This window comes from Chrysochloris asiatica, unplaced genomic scaffold (genome assembly GCF_000296735.1).
Source record: "Chrysochloris asiatica unplaced genomic scaffold, ChrAsi1.0 scaffold00075, whole genome shotgun sequence".
Lineage (NCBI taxonomy): Eukaryota > Metazoa > Chordata > Mammalia > Afrosoricida > Chrysochloridae > Chrysochloris > Chrysochloris asiatica.
The window spans coordinates 8598102-8618360 of NW_006408593.1; the positions used below are offsets into that span (position 1 = coordinate 8598102).

Below are 20259 nucleotides of genomic sequence, written 5' to 3' on the forward strand. Positions count from 1 at the left end.
CTTAACAACAACAACAACAACATACATCAAACATTGTTCTGATCACCCAATCAAGTAATTTCCAAGTCCTGGTGACCCCTTGTGTGCAGAGTACAGCTGCTTTACAGGGATTCCAGGGTTGTAACCCTCTCACAAGCAGATCACCAAGCTTCACTTCTGAGCTACCTCTGAGAGGATTTAAACTGCCAACAGTTTGGTCAGTAATCCAGTGCTTACCCAAACTTAATAGCCAGCACTAGTTTTTGTTAGGTGCTATTGAGTCGGTTCCAACTCATAGCGACCTTATGCACAACGAAATGAAACAGTGCCCGGTCCTGTGCCATCCTCACAGTCTTTGTTATGCCTGAACCCATTGCTTCTGTCACTGTGCTGCTGGTCTGTCTCGTTGGGGGTCTTCCTCTGTTTCACCAATCCTCCACTTTACCAAGCATGATGTCCTTCTCCAGGGACTGGCCCATCCTGATAATATGTCTGAAATATGAGACATGAAGTCTTGCCATCCTGGCTTCTCAGGAGCACTTTGGCTATACTTCTTCCAACACAGATTTGTTTCTTCTTCTGGAAACTCATGGTACTTTTAATATTCTTCTCTAACACCATAATTCAAATGCATCAATTCTTCTATGGCCTTCCTTATTCATGCATGAAAGTTGTCCAACTTTCATGTGTATGTGAGGCTATTGAAAATACCATGGCTTGAATTCGGTACACCTTAGTCCTCAAGCTGATATCTTGGCTCTTCAACACTTTTAAAGAGGTCTTGTGTAGCAGATTTGCCTGATGCAAAATGTTGTTTAATTTATTGACTACTGCTTCCATGAGTGTTGATGGTAGAGCCAAGCAAAATGAAATCTTTGACAACATCATCTATTTTCCATTTATCATGATGTTACTTATTGTTAACTTTTTTTTTTTTTCTCTTTACATTGAGGTGAAACCCATGCTGAAGGTTGGGTTTGTATAAAGCTAATTAAATGCTAGCAAGTGTTCTAAGGACTTGACTTATCTATATTGGTATCTGAACTTCTGAGTTACCATTACTATTCCCATTTTATAAAAGAATGAGCTGAGGTACTTAAGTAACTTTAAGGATAATAAGAGGCAACCATAGAGATACCATCTCATTTCATAGCCAGTCTTTTCCAGAGAGGAACCCAAGGGAACAGAGTGGGTGATAGTTACGCTGATAGAATATAAGTTGCAATTCCTAAAGATGTGATGTGGTCCACAGCTCTGTCATATTTCAGAGACAGGCTTTTTAGCAGTAAGCCCTCGTGTGTATCTTGTACTCCTCCCATTAGAGCCCTTTGCTCATGGAGCGTATCCTTGTTTGTCTGTTTCTTCCCTTCATTATCTCTTGAATTAGATGAATAAAGAACTTCCAGTTTCAAAATTGGCCTTTTTCAGAGACTACGAAGTGGAGAGATGGAGCAGCTGGGAACTCTAGACCTAGAGACGGAGAGGGGCTGTGTGCTGACAACTGGGGGGCAGGCTTGCAGGGTATACCCTTTGGTTGGTTGATGATGCATGGAGGGGATTGTAATCATGGCAATGAAACAACGTATGATAGGATGAATGTAAAGCTAATGTTCTCCCACGTAAACTATCACATAATTCACAATAAAACATTAAATAAAAAGAAATTGGCCTTTTAATGGACTGATTTTCTAAGATTTAGGTGGTATCTGAATAATTGTTTTAGAGCAAATGTCATGACATGTCTTGCCTATTAAGATTTCTGTCTATTTCTTACGTAGGTTCTGTCCCAAATCAAAAGCTGCTAGTCTGTCAGAATGCAGGTGGAGTCCATTTTTAAGGAGACAGTGTTAGAAAATAAAAATTCACGAAAATAGTTCAAGTGATGGAGGAGGAGAGATTTCCATTCCAACAAGATTCTTAAAGCTTCCATTAAGTTAATTGGGGGCAGTTTACATAACAATTCAAAGAACAGATTTTATTTATACAGGACATAAATTTGAAACCACAATGAGTACTAAAAGGATAAACTTACTTAAACATACTCAGTCTATATAAGGAGTCATGTCTTGCTCATTCTCAGTGACGTGAGATAGTCTGTTAGTTTCCTCCAGCTAGGTGACTAAAAGCAGTGGAAATTACTCTCTCACAGTTCTGGAGGCTGTTGCTGAATGCTGTCAAGTTGGTTCCAACTCATAGTGACCCCATGTCCCACAGAATGAAATGCTGCCTGGTCCTGCGTCATCCTCACAATCACTGCCATGTTTGAGCCCATTGTCACGGCCTCTCTGTCAGTCCATCTTGTTGACATTCTTCCTCTTGTTTGCTGGCCCTCTACTTACTTAAGCATGATGTGCTTCTTCGAGGACTAGGTCCTCCTGATAACATATCCAAAGTACTTGAGATGAAGTCTACCATCGTAACTTCTAAAGAACATTCTGGCTGTTCTACCAAGACGGATTTGTTTGTTCTTTAAGTTGTTGTTAAGTGTGTCAAGTCGGTTCCGACTCACAGCAACCCTGTATAGGGTTTCTGAGGAGTGACTGGTGAGCTTGAACTACTATGTGTTCAATATTCTTTATCATCATCATAATACATATCATCACAGTATATATACCTCAGTTCTTCTTAGTTTTCCCTTATTCATTTTGTCCAGTTTTTCCATACATTGAAAATACCATGGTTTGGGTCAGGTATACCTTAAACCTCAAAATGACCTCTTTGCTCTTTAAGCTTTTAAAGAGGTCTTTTGTAGCAGATTTGTCCAATGCATTGCATTGTTAGATTTCTTGACTGCTGCTTCCATGGGTGTTGATTGTGCACCCAAGTAAAATGAAATCCTTGACAACTTTAATTTTTTCTGTTTGTCATGTTGCTCATTGGTCCAGTTATAAAGATGGTTGTTTCCTCTATGTTGAAATGTAATCTAGAATGAAAGCTGTAGTCTTTGATTTTTGCCAGTAAGCAAGGTTATGTCATCTGCATATCACAGGTTGTTAATGAATCTCCCTCAAGTCTTGATACTGTCTGTGTTCTTCATAAGTTGAATTTCTCAGATTATTTGCTCAATATACAGACTGAATAAACATGGTGAAAGATACAATCCTGATGCACACCTTTCCTGATTTTTCAACCGTAAGTATTCTTTTGTTCTGTTTAAACAACTGCCTCTTGGTCTCTATGCAGGTTCCATGTGAGCACAGTTCCTCATAGTGTTATCTATACTTTGTTATATCCTTTGCATAGTCAATAAAACACAGGTAAATATCTTTCTGATGCTCTCTGCTCTCAGCCAAGATCCATCTGCCGTCAGCAATGACATCCCTTGTTCCGTGTCCTCTTCTGAATCTGGCTTGAATTTCTAGCAGTTCTCTGTTGATGGACTGCTGCAGCCATTTAAAAATTAACTCCAGCAAAAATTTACTTGTGTGTGCTATTACTGATAATGTTTGATAATTTCTGCATTCTGTTGGCTCACCTTGCTTTGGAAGGGGTACAAATATGGATCAGTTCCAGTTGATAGGCCAGGCAGCTGTCTTCCACATTTTTAGCATAGATGAGTGAGTGCTTCCAGCATTGCATCGTTTGTAGACACAGTTCAGTTAGTTAATTCCCTGAACCTTGTTTTTTGCCAATATCTTCAGTGTAGGTTGGACTTCATCTTCAGTACCATCAGTTCTTATTCTGGTGGCTAGAAGTCTTGAACCAAGATGTTGGCAGGGCCATTCTCTCTCTGAAGGCTCTAGGGAAGAATCTGTTCCATGCATCTCTCTTAGTTTCCAGTGTCACTAGGAACACGTAGTACTCTTTAACTTCTAGTCCCCAGGGTCATAACATGGTGTTCTCCCTGTGTGTGTTTGTCTCTTCTCTTTGAAGGACACTAATTGTATTGGATCAGGGCCCACCATAATGACCTCCTCCTAATGTGATTACATTTGCAAAGCCTGTGTCCAAATAAGTGTACATTCACAGTTCGTGGAGGTTAGGACTTCCACATGCCTTTTTAGAGGACAGAGTCCAACCTGTAACCGTATATGATACGGAGGACTGTCACCTATTACAGACCAGGAAGTCCACTGAAACCATCTGTGACCTTGCTGAAGTCGTTGGGCTGATTTGCTCTTGTCAGAAAGAGTAAGTACATTCCACCAGACAAGTTGGTTGTGTGGTGTTAGCTGACTCATTGAAAGTGGTCTTATTTGTACTTAAGTAAAATTTGAGTAGATGGCTCTAGGGACTTTGTATGAAGTTGTCTAGCTGAATCTTCAGCATGCTAGTAGAGTGATTGATAAGTGACCTGGTGGGGAGACTGATTATAAGCACTTGACTGTGCTTAAACCTCTGAATAAAGACCTGGAGATCTGCTTCTGTAAAGAGAGTTGTTGTTGTTGTTAAGTGCCGTTGAGTTGGCGCCGATTTATAGCAACCCTGTATAGGGTTTCCAAGGAGTGGCTGGTGGATTTGAAGCACCGATCTTGCAGTTCAAACTGACCTCGTGGTCCAGTGCTTTATTCTGCGTGCCACACCAGAACTCCCTGTAAAGAGTATAGCCTAGAAATCCCTATGGTGGCAGTTCTACTCAGGCACATAGCTTGCTGTGAGTCAAAATGACTATAGGGTACCCAGGAACAACAATAGAATGACTTGTGATTATTAGGTACTTGGTTGATATATATTGCCTCCCTAGAACAAGCCTTTTAATGCTGAGTTTTATAACTCTCTATCCCCAGCAATAAAAAAACAACTCAGTGTTGTGTTGTTAAGTGTCATGGAGTCAGTTCTGACTCATAGCAAGTGGCTGGTGGGTTTGAACCGCTGACCTTGCAGTTAGCAGTCCTGTGCTTATCCTACAGCACCACACCAGGACTCCATAGTTGTTGTTAGTTGCCTTCAAATAAGCTCCAGTTCATGGCTCCAGGTTCAACAGAAGCAAAGTTGCTGTGTGCTCTCCAGAGACACAGCCAGTGGTGTGCTTGAGTCCATTGGTGCAGCCACTGTGCCTTCCTACTTAGGGGACTCATCTTCCAGCCCATACAAGGAGGCTTCAGAAAGTTGGTGGAAAAATTGAACTAATAGATAAAGAAAAATATTCACAAACTTTTTAAAATTTTTAATGAGAAAGTAATATTTCTAATAGTACTGAGATAACATGATGAGAATTTCTTGCTTCAGCTTTCTTGTTCAATAAGCCTGTCGCTAATTTTTAGATAATGAAGACAAAAGGTGTCACAACCAAATGGGGAAAACTGTTCTCTTTTTTAGGCCTTTGTTGTTGTTAGGTGCCATCGAGTCGGTACTGACCCCTAGCGACCTCATGCACAGCAGAATGAAACACTACCCGATCCTGGGACAACCTCACTACTGTTGCCATGCTTGAGCCCACTGATGATGCCACTTTGCCAATCCATCTCACTGGGGGTCTTCCTCTTTTTCTCTGACTCTCCACCTTACCAAACATGATATCCTTCTCTAGCAACTGGTCCCTCCTGACAATATGTCTGAAGTATGAGAGACGAAGTTTGGCCATCTTGGCCTCCAAGTAGCACTCTGGCTGCACTTCTTCCAACACACATCTGTTGGTTCTTTTGGCAGTCCATGGCACTTTCAGTATTCTCCTCCAATACCACAACTCAAAAGCACCAATTCTTCTATAGTCTTCCTTATTCACTGTCCAACTTTCACATGCATATGAGGTTATGAAAATACCATGGCTTGGGTCAGGCACACATTTAGTCCTCAAGCTGACATCTTTGCTCTTCAATACTTTAAAAAGGTCTTGTGCAGCAGATTTGTGCAATGCAATATGTTGTTTGGGCACATTAGTACACCTCAAAGGAAAAAAAAAAAAAAAATCAGTTTTACATAATCCTGAATAGATAGGACCAAATGATTACAGAAATAATTTCTTCTGTAAAATAGGCCAAATATGATTTTAAAAATCTAATATGTACTTTAAATTATATAAAGACTGCTTGGGGTTATAATATTATAGATTTATGACAGTTGTAATTGCATTCTAACAAGTATGAAAGTACTTGTACTCACGGTGCTTTGGTCTGAAAGAGTAGAGCTGAATCGGTAAGAGTAACTAAATCTCTAATCCTTAGTCATCATTAATTTAGATTGTTATTGAAAGGAGAAATGTCTAGGATGAACAATTCTACTACAGCTAAGTATGATAAAATAATATTTTTCATGAACTTATCCCAGTCTCAAATAAACTTTTATAAGAGAAAAACATGAAAAAACAAAAAAGGATAAAATGCTATCACAACAACAAAAAGACCCACAAAACTTTACCAGTTTCAAAAGTGTTGCCCCTCAACTGCATTAGAAAGGGGTAAGAAGGTAAGATTAGAGGGCTAATGTTGCTAATATGAAAGGATGCTGAGTATTGTATTTATTTCTTATTTATACAACTCTTACTCTTTACAAAAATCGTTAGTCATGCCCACAAAAGTGTAACCCATAGCATCTGAAAGCAAATAGCCTTTGTAATTTTTTAAAAGGGACTTTTAAAAATTTTTAATACAAAGGTCTGTGCTCTTATAAGCAGTCCTTCACTGTGCATTATAACAATAAGGCTTACTTTTAATACAAAGACTTAAGTGTTTGGGTAGTTATGAACCACTGGATTTAACAAACATCATTTTATAATTGCTCTTTGCATCCTTCTTGTTTTTGGGATCCTCCACCTCGTCAGGGTGTTCTGAAGCTTGTAGTTCTAAAGCAGATTCTTCTTTCTCTGACTCAGAATCACTTTCACGGTCCTCTGGGCTTCCAGGGTCAGGTGACTCATCATCATCATCATCATCATCTCCTGGCACATCACCTTCTCCATCATGGTCTTCTACCTCACTGAAGCCAACTCCACAACGTCGTCGATATCTTCTTGATAATTTACTGTCCATACTTTGCTGATACTGAGACTCCAGCTCTTCATTAATTTTCTTGTCTTCTTCCCCTGTTCGAAAGTGAGGTGTTGATTTGTGTTCTCCTGAAACAAGACAACCAGTATGTTCTTTCTGCTCCCATGAGTGTCAGGAACTTTTGTTTTCTCTCTTCATTACCTAAGTCGGCTGCCTCCCAATTGCTAGATCCAAGTCGCACTTCTCAGCCGTCGCGCCAGCTGCCTGCAATCTATCACCACCCTCAGAAGCGCCTCTTCAGAACCTCCACAAACTTTTTGAAGCCCCTTCATGTTGAACAGTATTTGGTTGTGATGCATAGTGGTTTTTGTTTTTCTTTTCAAATGTTTTATTGTGAATTACGTGATCGTTTACATGGGAGAACATTAGCTTTACACTCATACTATCCTCTGTCGTTTCATTGCCATGGTTACAATCCCCTCCATGCTTCATCAACCAACCAAAGGGTATACCCTACAAAGCCTGCTTCCTGGTTGTCAGCACACAGTCCCTCTCCCTCTCTGGGTCTAGAGTTCCCAGCTACTCCATCCACTTCATCATCTCTGCTTCCATCTCTGGCGTCACTGCTTCTCTGGGTGGGGTCCTTCTCTCCGCTCTTCTCCCTTGATGGTCCCAGGGACCTCCCGTTCCTAAGACTGCAAAGTTAATCACTCCCTTCCTTTTGCTACAAAAGTCTGCCTTTACATTTCCAGCCTTCACAATCAGTCCTGATAACAATCATTCACTATTGTGTCACAAGAGACCTATCTGCATCTCCTTTCATTAGCCCCACCCAGACAGATTGGATACTACTTAGTGGAGATTCTACCTTCCTCTGCGCCCTCTGGATCTAGGCTCCCTCTTGAAAGCTAGCTTGTAAGCAAGTCACTTCTTGACTTTGTAGGCTCCCCCCCCCACTTTGGGTAGCCAATGTCCAAGTTGCCCATCCCTGTCTACTCTGTGCATGGAGGGGTGGGAATGATCCTCGCTGTAAAGATTTGTTCCCTTTTAGAGCTACTGCATCCATAGGTGTAGGTCAAGTACATCAAATTCTATCAGATTACTCTTTTTTCCCCTTTTCTTTTCTTCTTCTAGTTGAGCTCTGATCATCCAGTCATTGAAGTCAGGTCAAGTGGGCATTATCTGCAAGTGTGGGTGTTCTTGTGCATATGCCCTCTCTTCTTATCAGCTGGACACTTCACTCTCCACTCTAGTCCTCTGAGGCTATGTCACTGACTCTGGGCCCCAAAATCCCCAGGTCTTGTCACACTATTGGCCAACCAGGTCTCCATCTGGGTTCACAGGAGTCTATTGAACGTTGTAGGGCTTAGCTCGCAGGTTCATTGCTGTTTTTCCCTTACTTCCCCTTATCGGTGACGAACATGGCCACCAGTATAGTGTTGTTTTGAAAGTAGACTGCCAGACCTTTCTTCTTAGTCTTTCGCAGTCTGTAAGTTCTGCTGAAACCTGCCCACCATGGATGACCCTGCTGGTATTTGAAAGACTGGTGGTGTAGCTTCAAGTATCACAGTAACATGCAAGCCATACAGTACAGCATACCAAAACCTGGGTGGTGAGCTGTATGGTAAATAATGCAAGAGGAAAAACACAGGAATCCCTTCACCAACACTGCATCCTGTCTGTGGCCTTTGGTCAGTCCTCTTCCTTACTTAGCACTTTGTCTAATAGGCTTCCTGGTCTCAGATCAGGAAGATAGATTGGCCTTGAGTGTGCAGTAGGCAGTCGTCACCCACTTCTCCAGAGAAGTCAAACAGGTTTAGTTCTTTGTTTTCTTTCATTTTGTTTCTGGAAAGCCTGAGTTTATTGAGTGCTTTTCTACTTAGGCTCTAAATGCTAACTGATACACAGACTGTTTCACTGGGCTATCATAACCACATGGGGACCTCTGGAGTACAATTCTGGTCAAGTTAGTACCTACTGACCATAATTCGATCTTAATTTTACACCTTATAAAAACATTATTTAAGAAGTACTTTTTCTCTTTAGAGGAGAATTTAAAAATAATGGCTCCGTAAAAAGAAAATAAAAGTTACTCAATCTTCTACACAGAGCTAAGTTATTACCACCAACTTCTTAGTGTAATTATGACCCATTAGACATTTTCCAGTACGGGTTTATATACATATGTGTGTAAACCATTTTTATTTTATTTTTTAAAAATGGGTATTGTACTGCTGCCTTTAGGAGTTGGTTTATTTCTGAACTACTTTATTGATAAGCTTATTTTGACTAGTTTTTAGATACTGATCATTAGATAGTCTAATAAAGGGTTTTCAAGAGAAATAAACATCGGTAAATTAAAAATAATCAACTGTGCCCCACTTTTTTTAGTTTTTATTTAGGAATATATCAGATTTTTTTTACTGCCAGTAACTGTTCTTTGATGCCATCATTTTTGATAGTGGCATTGTATTCCTTAGCATCAATACACTATAATTTATTTAGTTGTGTATTGTTGGACATTGGAGTCAGTTCCGACTCATAGCGACCCTGTACAGGGTTTCCGAGGCTGCAAATCTTTACGGGAGCAGAAAGCCTCATCTTTGTCCCGCGGAACAGCTGGTAGTTTCGAACTGCTGACCTTGTGGTTTGCAGCCCGATTCGTAACCACTACACTGGACATTTAGATGGTTTGAATGATTTTGCTATTCCACACAAAGCTGCATTGTACCAGTAATGTTACCGGATGTTCATCCTGAAAGACTGAAAGGGGGAAGGCAATAGAGTGTTAGGCTACTTGTTGTCGTCATGTGCTGTCGAGTTGGTTCCAACTCATAACAACCCAGTGTAGGGGTCCCAAGGGGAAGCTGGTAGGTTTGAACTGCTGGTCTTGCAGTTAGCAGTGCTTATCCTACAGTGCCACACTGGAATGCCAATTAAGTTAGTTGTTGTTAAGTGCTGTCCAGGTGGCTCTGATTCAGAGCGACACTGTATATAGGGTTTCCGAGGAATGGCTGGTGGGTTTGAACTGCTGACCTTGTGGTTTGCACACCGATGCTGATCCCACAGCTCAGCCCGCACATGGCAAGGAGAGGCATGACCTTCAAAGATTTGCTTCAGATACCATTGAGTTTTAAGGATCAATGACCAATTAGGAAAAGCAAGGACTCCGGAGCATCTATAGAATCTAATGTTGTTGTTAAGTGCTGTTGAGTTGGTTCTGACTCATAGTGACTCTACATAAGGTTTCTGAGATGCAGCTGGTGGGTTTAAACCGCCAACCTTTTGGCTAGCAGTCCAGTGCTCATCCTATAGTGCCTCACCAGGCGTTAAAGATCTAATAGAAATCCATAAATTCATCCATCTCCTAATCTTATGATGAATTGAAGGTGTTGTTAAAACATTTAACAGCACATACTTGCAAAGTATGCATGTTAAAGCTAGACCATGAGTAAAGAAGATGAGAGAAAAATTGATGCATTTGAATTATGATGTTGGTGAAGAATACTGAAAGTACTACAGACTTCCAGAAGAACAAACAAATCTGTTTTGGAAGAAGTACACAGCCAGAATGCTCCTTTAGAAGCCAGGATGGCGAGACTTTGTCTGACATACTTTGGACATGTCATTAGGAAGGACCAGTTTTCTTGAGAAGGACATCATGCTTGATAAAGTAGAGCTACAGAAGAGGAAGGCCTCAGACAAGATGGATTGACATAGAGGCTGCAACAGTGGGCTCCAAGTGAACAAATGTGAGGATGGCGAAGGACCAAACAGTGTTGCGTTCTGTTGTCCATAGGGTCACTGTGAGTTAGAACCAACCTGAGGGCACTTACCAATACCAACTGCAAGGTAGGTACATAGGTTAGTCAACAATACAACTTAAGTCTTGGAGACTTTGTTGTTTCTCTTAGAACTCTAGTCCAGACAGTGAAACTTTGTTACATAATTTACATTTGAAAAGGTTGTGACAACTTTCACTAGAGACCTATGTTGTTGTTGTTTGCCTTGGAGTTGGTTCCGACTCATAGCGACCCTGTACAGGGTTTCCGAAGCTGTAAATCTTTACGGGAGCAGAAAGCCTCATCTTTCTCCTGCAGAATAGCTGGTAGTTTTGAACTGCTGACCATGACATTAGCAGCCCGATTCGTAACCACTACGCTTACCAGAGTTTCTGCAAATACTCTGCTGAGTAAAAAGAAGTATAAGTAAATAACTGAGACCACTGAAAAATATACAAGGTTATGTTTGATTTCTGCCTTTGGTTAGAAATTATAAAAGGGGGCTTCATGAAGTTTGTGGGAAAATTCCATTCTCTTTTCATTTAATTTTTCCATGATCTTTTTGAAGCCCCCTTATATTTTTCACCGGCAGGGAGAAGACTATGCTTCCACATGACTGTGGTGACTGCCGTCTCACTGCATCTGGGCTCGTCGTTTATCCATGAACTTGAGTAAGGCACACTTCAAATGACAAGCAGAAAGTTATTTCACCGGTCACCCAAGGGTTGACAGAAATCAAAGTTATAGACATAATGCTCTAATTGTTGTTTTAACCTTTCTGGTTAAAGGTCTATGGAAGAAAAGTTGAGAGTTGCTAAAATGTGTTCTCTCTGTCTTACATGTCTGAAGATGAGCCATTGTTGTTAAGAGCCATTGAGTCAGTTCTGAATCTTAGCGACCCTATGTAGGGTTTCCAAAGAACAGCTGGTGGGTTTGAACTGCTGACCTTGTGGTTTGCAGTCTAGTGGCGATCCTACAGCACCACACCAGGAATCTGAAGAGGAACTAGCTGTAGGTTTATTCCATTCTTTTAAATCACAGTTCTTGGTCGACTTACACAGTTTCTGTTTTTTTCTTTGAGAAATTATATAGATGAGAGAGAAGTATGGTGGTTGTGTGCCATAGAATTAGTTCAGACTCATGGCAGCCTCGTATAATAGGGGTGGGAATGGCCGGTCTGTATGCCATATTGTTATTGTTGTGAAGTGCCAACGAGTCAATTCTGACCCAGTATAGGAGCGGCTGGTAAGCTTGAACCGCTGACCTAGCAGTTCAAACAGCTTTGCAGTCTGGCGCATTAACCCACAGCGCCTTACCAGGACTCTGTATGCTGTATAAGGCCTGTGAAATCACTTGATGTGGCCCTGCCAAGGCCATCACAGTTCCAGTCATCACATTGGTGGTGGTGGTGGTGTGCTGTGGAGTGTGTTCTGACTCATAGCGACTCTGCAGAGGGTTTCCAAGGCTGTAAATCTTTACAGGAGCAGAAAACCTCTTCTTTTTTCCATGGAGGAGCAGCTGATAGATTCAAACTGCTGACCTTACAGTTAGCAGCCCAACCCACTACACTAGCAGGGCCCCAAACTATATTTTATACATCATAGTTATAGAATCAGAGGGCCTTGGACATTCCGTTAGTTTCTGATTACATTTTAAAGATGCTGAAACTGAAACTCAGAAATGTTAATTACTGTTGCTGTTAAGCATAACAGAGTTGGGTTACATAAAGCTCCTGTAAACAGTTTCAGTTGGAAGTATATCTCATTCAGAAAAGTGTGATAGTCATTGAGTTACTTAGCATAATTTCACTTGCAGCCTTGGCAGTCTTGGGTCTTCCTAAAAAGTAGTAAGCAGATTGAGCCAGATGTTTTCTGACAGGAAGCAAATGTGTTGGGCTGCCATGGCTTTGATTCTTCAGGGAGGAGAAAACAATATATATAGGATAGCTTAGCAATCTATGTTTCTTATTCTCAAATTTGTTGTTGGTACTACCTGTGTACCTACCCATTGAATTACTTGCTATGACACTTCCAGCTGTAGACTTTGTAACTCCTAGTAGATAATTGGGTTGTTTGCTAAGAGTCACTGAGTTGTTTCCAACTCATAGCAACCCTGTGTAGGGTTTCTGAGGCTGTAAATCTTTATGGGAGCAAAAAGCCTCATCTGTCTTCCGCGGAACCGCTGTTAGTTTCGAACTTTTGACCTTGAGGTTAGCAGCCCAACTCGTAACCACTACTCTACCAGAATGCTAAACTGAGATTTTATTATTAAATTAGGTGGTTATGTTGTTAAGTGCCGTGAAGTCGGTTCCTATTCAAGGAGGCCTTGTATAGATTTTCCAAGGAGTGGCTGATGGGTTTGAAATCGCTGACCTTAAGGTTCAAATGGACACTGTGGTCCAATGCGTATCCTACAGCACCTAAATTTAGCAGGCATTATGGATTCTTGAGCAAGAGAGTTAAAGTCAAGTTTGATTTTTCTTTGTCTACTTCCTTGTGAGTTTGTACTTAGTGTCTTCAGCCTGACACATAATCTGCATTCAGCAATTCATGAAGGAATGATCACATTATATTGCCTACAGTGTTTTCAAAACTTGTAAGATCTGCCATTTTATGAAGTTCCTATGACCCAAATTTCCTGTACAGTGTTATCAAAGTCACTGGGTTACAAGTGACTCACCACTATTGAACTATACCTCTACCTTTTTCTTCTGGCTGCTGATTAAACCACTTCAGCACTCTTCCAGATTTGTATTATTCTGGTAGAAACTGGAAATATGATGTCATGCATTTTTTGCATGTAGACTTCTTTGACATATTTGTTTGTCCACAGGTGCAACATGGTGAAATGTGACAGTATAGGTAATTCCAAGTATACGGAATACACATTTCTCCTGTGCGTTGGGTTCATGCTGTGATTAGACTTAGGGTGATGTGACCACTGGCAAGTCACTTAACCTCTCTGCGAATGTTTCTTCATCTGTAAAGTTAGGACGATTAATCCACAACCCTCATAGAGTTGTTGGGGCAACTACTTACTGTCTGTACCGCATCGAGTGTGGGGATGATTAAAACAGTCACTATCTGTTTAGCACATGTTAGGTATTCAGTAGGCTTGTTGTTTGTTGTTGGTAAGTGCCATCCAGTCAGTTCCAACTCATAGTGACCTTGCATAGGGTTTCCGAGGAGCGGCTCATAGGTTTGAAAAACCGACCTTATGGTCGAGTGCATATCCTACAGTGCCACACAGGATTTGTTGTTGTTGTTGTTAAATACTGTGGAGTCAGTTCCATCTCATAGTGACACTCTACAGGGATTCCGAGGCTGTTAATCTTTATAGGAGCAGAAAGCCTCATCTTTCTCCTGCGGAACAGCTGGTAGTTTCGAACTGCTGACCTTGCGGTTCGCAGCCCAATTCGTAACCACTACACTACCAGAGATTTAGATACTGGTAAAAGGGCTGTTTTAACCGTAGGAAGACTCCAGATTGATCTAGGTTCCTCTGTATTCTGTAGTGTAAATTGAACAATGAGTTAATTGGGGGTTTTCATTTCCCGAATTCAAATGATAGTGCAGCAAGAGAAATTGCAACAACTGTGTCTTTCCCCGTCTAGCCCTTGGATTAAAAACTAACAGTAACTTTTTTCCCCCTTAAGAACTTTTTTAAAAGCAAGGTTAAATTCATTTAACATCCAATCAACCAGTAGCCATTTTAAAATATAGGATCCAGTGACATTTAGTACATTTACAGTGTTGTGCATCCATCTAACTCGCGTTAGATCCAGAACATTTACTTTACTCCAAAAGGAAACTCCCTAATTCCCATCTCGCACCCCCCTACCCCCTAGACACCACTGGTCTGCTTTTTGTCTCTGTAGATTTACTACCTGTTAGGGATGTGTCATAAACATGGAATTGTCATATGTGACCTTTTGTGTCTAGCGTCTTTTACTTAACATACTGTATTTTCTTATATAGCATGCTCAGGCAAATAATGTGCTCATAAAAATATAATGTGCACAGTACCTAACGCCCAAGGGGTTTGTGGAAAACTTGCTACTTCTTATTCATGTAAAAACATAGTGATGCAGTTTATCCTTTTAATGGCCGAGTAATATCCCATTTGTATGGCTATCCCACATTTTGTTTGCTTATTTTTCTCTTGAATTGTATCCATCTTTTGACTATTGTGAGGAATGCTGTTGTGAATATTCATACAGCAGTATTTGCTTGAATACCTGTTTGTAGTTCTTTTGGGTATATAGCTAGGAGTGGAGTTCTGTGTTTAACTGTTTGAGGAATATCTAAATGTGTTTCATAACAGCTGCATCATTGTAAATCCCCATCAGGATTTATGAGAGTTCCAATTTCTCCACATCTTCGCCAACACTTATTATTTTCTGTTGTTTAAAAACTATGGACAACAACGTAGTGGGTATGAAGTGCTATCTCTTTGTGGTTTTGATTTGAGTTGAAAATCTTTTCGTGTGATTGTTAGTTGTTTGTGTTTCTTCTTTGGAGAAATGTCTATTCAAGTCCTTTGCCCATTTTTTGATTGGGTTGTTTTTGTGTTGTAGGAGTTCATATATATTCTGGATTGTTGTTGCTAAGTGTCGTAGAGTAGTTCCGACCCATAGCAACCCTGTATAGGTTTCCAAGGAGCAGCTGGGGAGTTTGAACCGCCGACCTTGTTGGTTCAAACTGACATTGCAGTGCATTAATCCACAGCACCACACCAGGGCCCCAGGCTCTCATCAGATTTGTGATGTGCACATAATTATCTCTCACTCTGTGGGTTGTCTTACTCTCTTGATAATGTCTTTTGATGCACAAATTAAAAAATTTTCATTAAATTCAATATATCCGTTTTTTTTCCTTTGGTTGCTTGTCCTTTAGTTGTTCTGTTTAACCTTGTTGTTGTTGTTGTTAAGTGCCGTCGAGTCGGTTTCGACCCATAGCGACCCTGAATAGGGTTTCCAAGGCTGTAAATCTTTACGGGAGCAGATCGCCTCATCGTTCTCCCGTGGAGCAGCTGGTAGTTTCGAACTGCTGACCTTCCGGTTCGCAGCCCGATTCGTAACCACTACGCTACCAGAGCTCCTTTCTGTTTAACCTAAGTAATTTTAAATTTTCTTTCTTAACCCTTCCACTTTCTAGTACTCCTTGTCTAATTGCTACATTTACTATGCACCAAATCACGTGCCAAGTATATTATACACATTGTTCCGTTTAATTCTCAAACATTCCAGTATGGTGGGTACTATTATTAATATTATTTTATTGAACTTTACAATGACCCTACGAGATAAACCAAGACGATAGAGATTAACCAACATCTGATAGGTGGCAGAGTTCCAATTTGAATTTAAACTTCAACCTATTGTTAAGTGCCATCAAATCGGTTCCAACTCCTAGCGACCCTATGTAGGGTTTCCAAGGAGCAGCTAGTGGGTTTGAACTGCTCACCTTGCTGTTAGCAATCCGGTGCTTATCCTACAGTGCCACACCAGGACTCCAGACTTGAATAACTAGTCTGATTTTAAAGCCCATATTCTTAACCACTCCACATACTGCCTTTGTACAAGAGTGTCTTCAAAATGTTTGTGGAAAAAAAATAGTAACTTAATTTTTCCATGAACTTTTCGAAGCCCCATTACATTATTAACAAAGCAAAAGTCTAAGTCCTTTCCGTTACAGTCTCTTATAGAGACCCTGTGATCCAAAAGTAGTAACTCTTCTGTTCCCAGTCATAATTCTTACTCTCATCAGGGTCCTTGCATGGCACTGTTAAGAGTTTGGGTATTCCCAGAAGAAGCCACAAAGCAATTTGAATCAACTGAATCACACTCAGACATAAGGGTTGATAGCCTTTTCATTCTTATACGAGGGTTTCATCTTTAAAGAGTGGGGCATGAACTGAAATGAATCAATATTTGGAAAGGTTTTAAGTTAACCAAGTAAAGTGAAAAAAGGCAGAAGGTATTTTGGGGTTTTGGTGCTTCCAGAAGGCTCCACATGGCCTTACCTGAAAGTCTGCCCAGGGAATTAGCTACTGTTACCAGATCCTGCTTCCCATAGTTTCTTCCGTTTCTCTCTTAGGAATTTATAGGTATTTGAGAATTTTTTTTTTTTTTTGTATTTGTGTGTGTCTCTATGTGTGTTTGTTGTTGGTTTGCTTTTTAAATGGCAAGCTGTAACTATCTGCGGATGCCTGGTGGTATATAGGGTTCAATGTTTGGGCTACTAACTGAAAGGTTGGCAGTTCAAATCCACCATCTACTCGGGGGGGGGGGGGGGGAAAGAGGAGTCTGGTCTGTTCCTGTAAAAATGTACAGCCTCAGAAAGCCTGCAGAGCCTGACTCATCTGTCCTGTGCATTTCTGTGAGTTGGAACCAACTCAACCACTGGCAGTGGGTTCGGGTTCATTTTGATTTTAACAGTCTACGCTATCTGGTTGGGTCAACAGAAAGGAAGGGCAAGGTGGGAGAGAGGGCTGCTTGTGGAGAACCTGAGAGGACTGAATGGGATAAGATATTTGTAAGCTGGTTTTTTATCTATTTTTTTTTCTTACCCTAATGTGCTGTGCTTGGAAAAAAGATGTGTATTCCTTTGAACCAGGGGATTCTTAGAGATGCCCACAACATCTGGTTTTATTTTTATAGCTTTTCATTTTCCCTGAAAAAATGATTGTGTCTTAAATGAGGACTTGGAAGAACAAGTGAGCATTGTCTTTTCTTATGCTGCGTCACTTTCACTGTCTGTCTTGTAACAAGAATGCAGGAAATGGTTGCTGTTTTATTAACTGGAAGGCTGCATGCTTTTCTTCTTTGTTCTTTGTTAAATATGAGCTGGCATGTGTTGGGCTGCATTCACATTTGCTGGAGGGACTTCAGCGGTTTCTAAATTCAGCGCTGCTAAGCCCTACCTTGTTTGCTTGAATCAATTGAGAGTGCTATTTTTAGCAACAAAAGGGAATTGAAATAGCAATTTTCTTCCCATGTAATAGATCCCCAAGAGGAACACTGATGCAAGTCGCTGTCATTTTCTATTCTCCCCACCCCCACAACTGCACTCAGAGGAAAGGCAGCTGTCATGGTTTGCAGCAGGATTAATCTTTAATCAATCGAGTGTTTTCTGCATTCAGGTGTTCAGGGAGGAAAAAAATACAACAATGGGTCAGGAGAAGGAGTCTGCCTGGAATAACTAAGCTCTTATGTATGGGCTCTACAGTCAGAATTTGGTGGGCAGTGGCAGGGAATAGACGAGAAGCTAAAAATAGCCTGTTTGCTTCCAGTGTTCCTCCAATCTATTTTTTGATGTTTGATTTTGATAAGGTTGCTTGGGTTCTGACTAAAAATATCTGTTCCTAGCAAGTTGAGGACAAAAGAGTAGAATATTTTTAACTTACGCAAGCGAAAGTATTTTTGTTGACTGTAGAAAATCTGGAAGTTTAGTCCTGCTCGGTTGCCAATGTTTTATATAATCTCTAGCCAGCTAGACACTTCTGAATGCCAGGTTGGGATATTCTTTATAGTCTTCACTTTCCATCTTCTTGAAGGGTTACAAATTTGGGTTCTGGTGTTATATTTATATATGAAGGGATAAACCTTTCTTCTCTTTCTGTCTTTGCCCCCTTCCCTCCTTCCTCAACCTCAATTCTCCCCATGGTCATCATACGTACCGACCCTTGGTGGTTATGTGCCATGGAGTCGGTTTCAACTCAGAGCTACTCTGTATAGGGTTGCTGAGGCTGAAAATCTTTATGGGAGCGGAACGCCTCATCTTTCTCCTGTGCATCAGCTGGTAGTTTTGAATGGCTGACCTGGAGGGTAGCAGCCTGACTCCTAACCACTATGCTACCAGAGCTCCTTTTCCAACCCTTAGGGTTTGGATAATATGTAAGGCTGTCGTGGTGTTATGGTTGATACCTTTAGCTTTTATCTGTATGTTGTTGAAAGCTACCTCAACTTAACCATATCCTGCATAGCATTATGGAGGCTGAGAAGACCCAGTGTTAACTGAAGAAATAAATCTCAGTGGCAAGAACAGTGAACTGCCACTACTTCGGTAAGGTTTAGTAGCATGCTGTACTAAGCCAGGAGTCCTGGTGTGCCATGTCCTGGATGAACACTGGACTGCTAACCACAGGTCAGCCTTTCAAACCCACCAGCCACTCCTCAGAAACCCTATACAGAGTCGCTCTGAGACAGAACTGACTCGATGGCTCTAAATAACAATGGCATACTAAGCCATTGTGGTTATGCTCCCCTTCTGCCAGGGCTAGAATGGATGAGCACTCATTCCTGTCACAGCCATCCTGACACATTGTGAATGAGGTGGGTCTTTTTCTAGCATTGAAATGCCTCTTCTATCAAGGACAGTCTCACGCTCCTTTCTGTTGAGTACTGCCGAGTGTGTTCTTTCCTTTTGGTTTTCTAGTCTAGGTCTTTGCACGTTGCATTATAATACTTGACTTTGGCTTCTCAAGCTACTCTTTGAAATTTTATGCTCAGCTCTTTGACTTCCTCATTTCTTCCATTTGCTTTAGCTTCTCAGTTGTCTAGAGGAGGTTTCAGGGTCTCTTCTGACATCCATTTTCGTCTTTTTAATGACCTTCTGCTTTCTTCCTGTATGGTGGTCTTGATGTCATCCCACAACTTGTCTGGTCTTCAGTCATTAGTGTCTAATGCATCAGATCTGTTCTTGAGAAAGTCTCTAAATTCAGTTGGGATATACTCAGGGTCATATTTTGGCTCTTGTGGACTTGTTTTAATTTTCCTCAACTTCAGCCTGAACTTGCGCTTGAGCAATTGATGGTCTCTATGACAGTCAGCTCCTGGCCTTCTTCTGACTAATGATACTGAGCTTCTTCATTGTCTCTTTCCACCAATTTAGTCAATTTGATTCCTGTGTGATCCCTTTTGCAAGGTCTACATGTGTGGTCACCATTTATATTGCAATGAATAAGTCATTGGTATTGCAAAATTCTGTTTTATCACTAAGACCATATTTTCCAATGACTGATTCTTGCTCTTTGTTCTAGTTTTCACATTCCAGCTACCAGTAATTATTAATGCATCTTGATTGCATGTTTTATCTATTTCATATTGAAGAAATGGAAAAAACAGAATTCTTCTGTTTCATCATCATTGGCTTTAGTGGTTGATGCATAAATTTGAAATAATGGTATTAATTGGTCTTCCTTGTAGGCTTATGGATAATACCCTACACAGAAAACATTGTGCTTCAAGATAGATTTTGAAATGTTCTTTTTTATGATGAAAGTGATACCATTCCTTTTCAATTTGTCATTCCCAGCGTGGTGGTGTGCCATGGAGTCAGTTTCGACTCATAGTGATCCTGCATAGGATTTTCAAGGCTGTAAATCTTCATGGGCACAGAAAGCCCCACCTTTCTCCTGCGGAACTGCTGGTAGTTTCAAATTGCTGACTGTGAGGTAAGCAGTCAAACTCATAACCATAACACTACCAGAGCTCCTTCTTGTTGTTGTTGTCAGGTGCCACCGAGTCGGAACCGACTCAAAGCGACCCCATGCACAGCAGAACGAAACAATGTCCAATCCTGGGCCAACCTCACTACCGCTGTCACACTTGAGTCCATCAATGATGCCAC

General features: G+C 40.9%; 1 protein-coding gene and 1 pseudogene across 1 annotated transcript in view; one reads left to right on the forward strand and one right to left on the reverse strand.

The window, feature by feature from the left end:
* Positions 1–20259, forward strand: part of HSD17B12 (hydroxysteroid (17-beta) dehydrogenase 12) — a 220042-nt gene that overhangs the window by 46773 nt on the left and 153010 nt on the right. The window lies entirely within an intron of this gene.
* Positions 6597–20259, reverse strand: part of LOC102821033 — a 23329-nt pseudogene continuing 9666 nt past the window's right edge.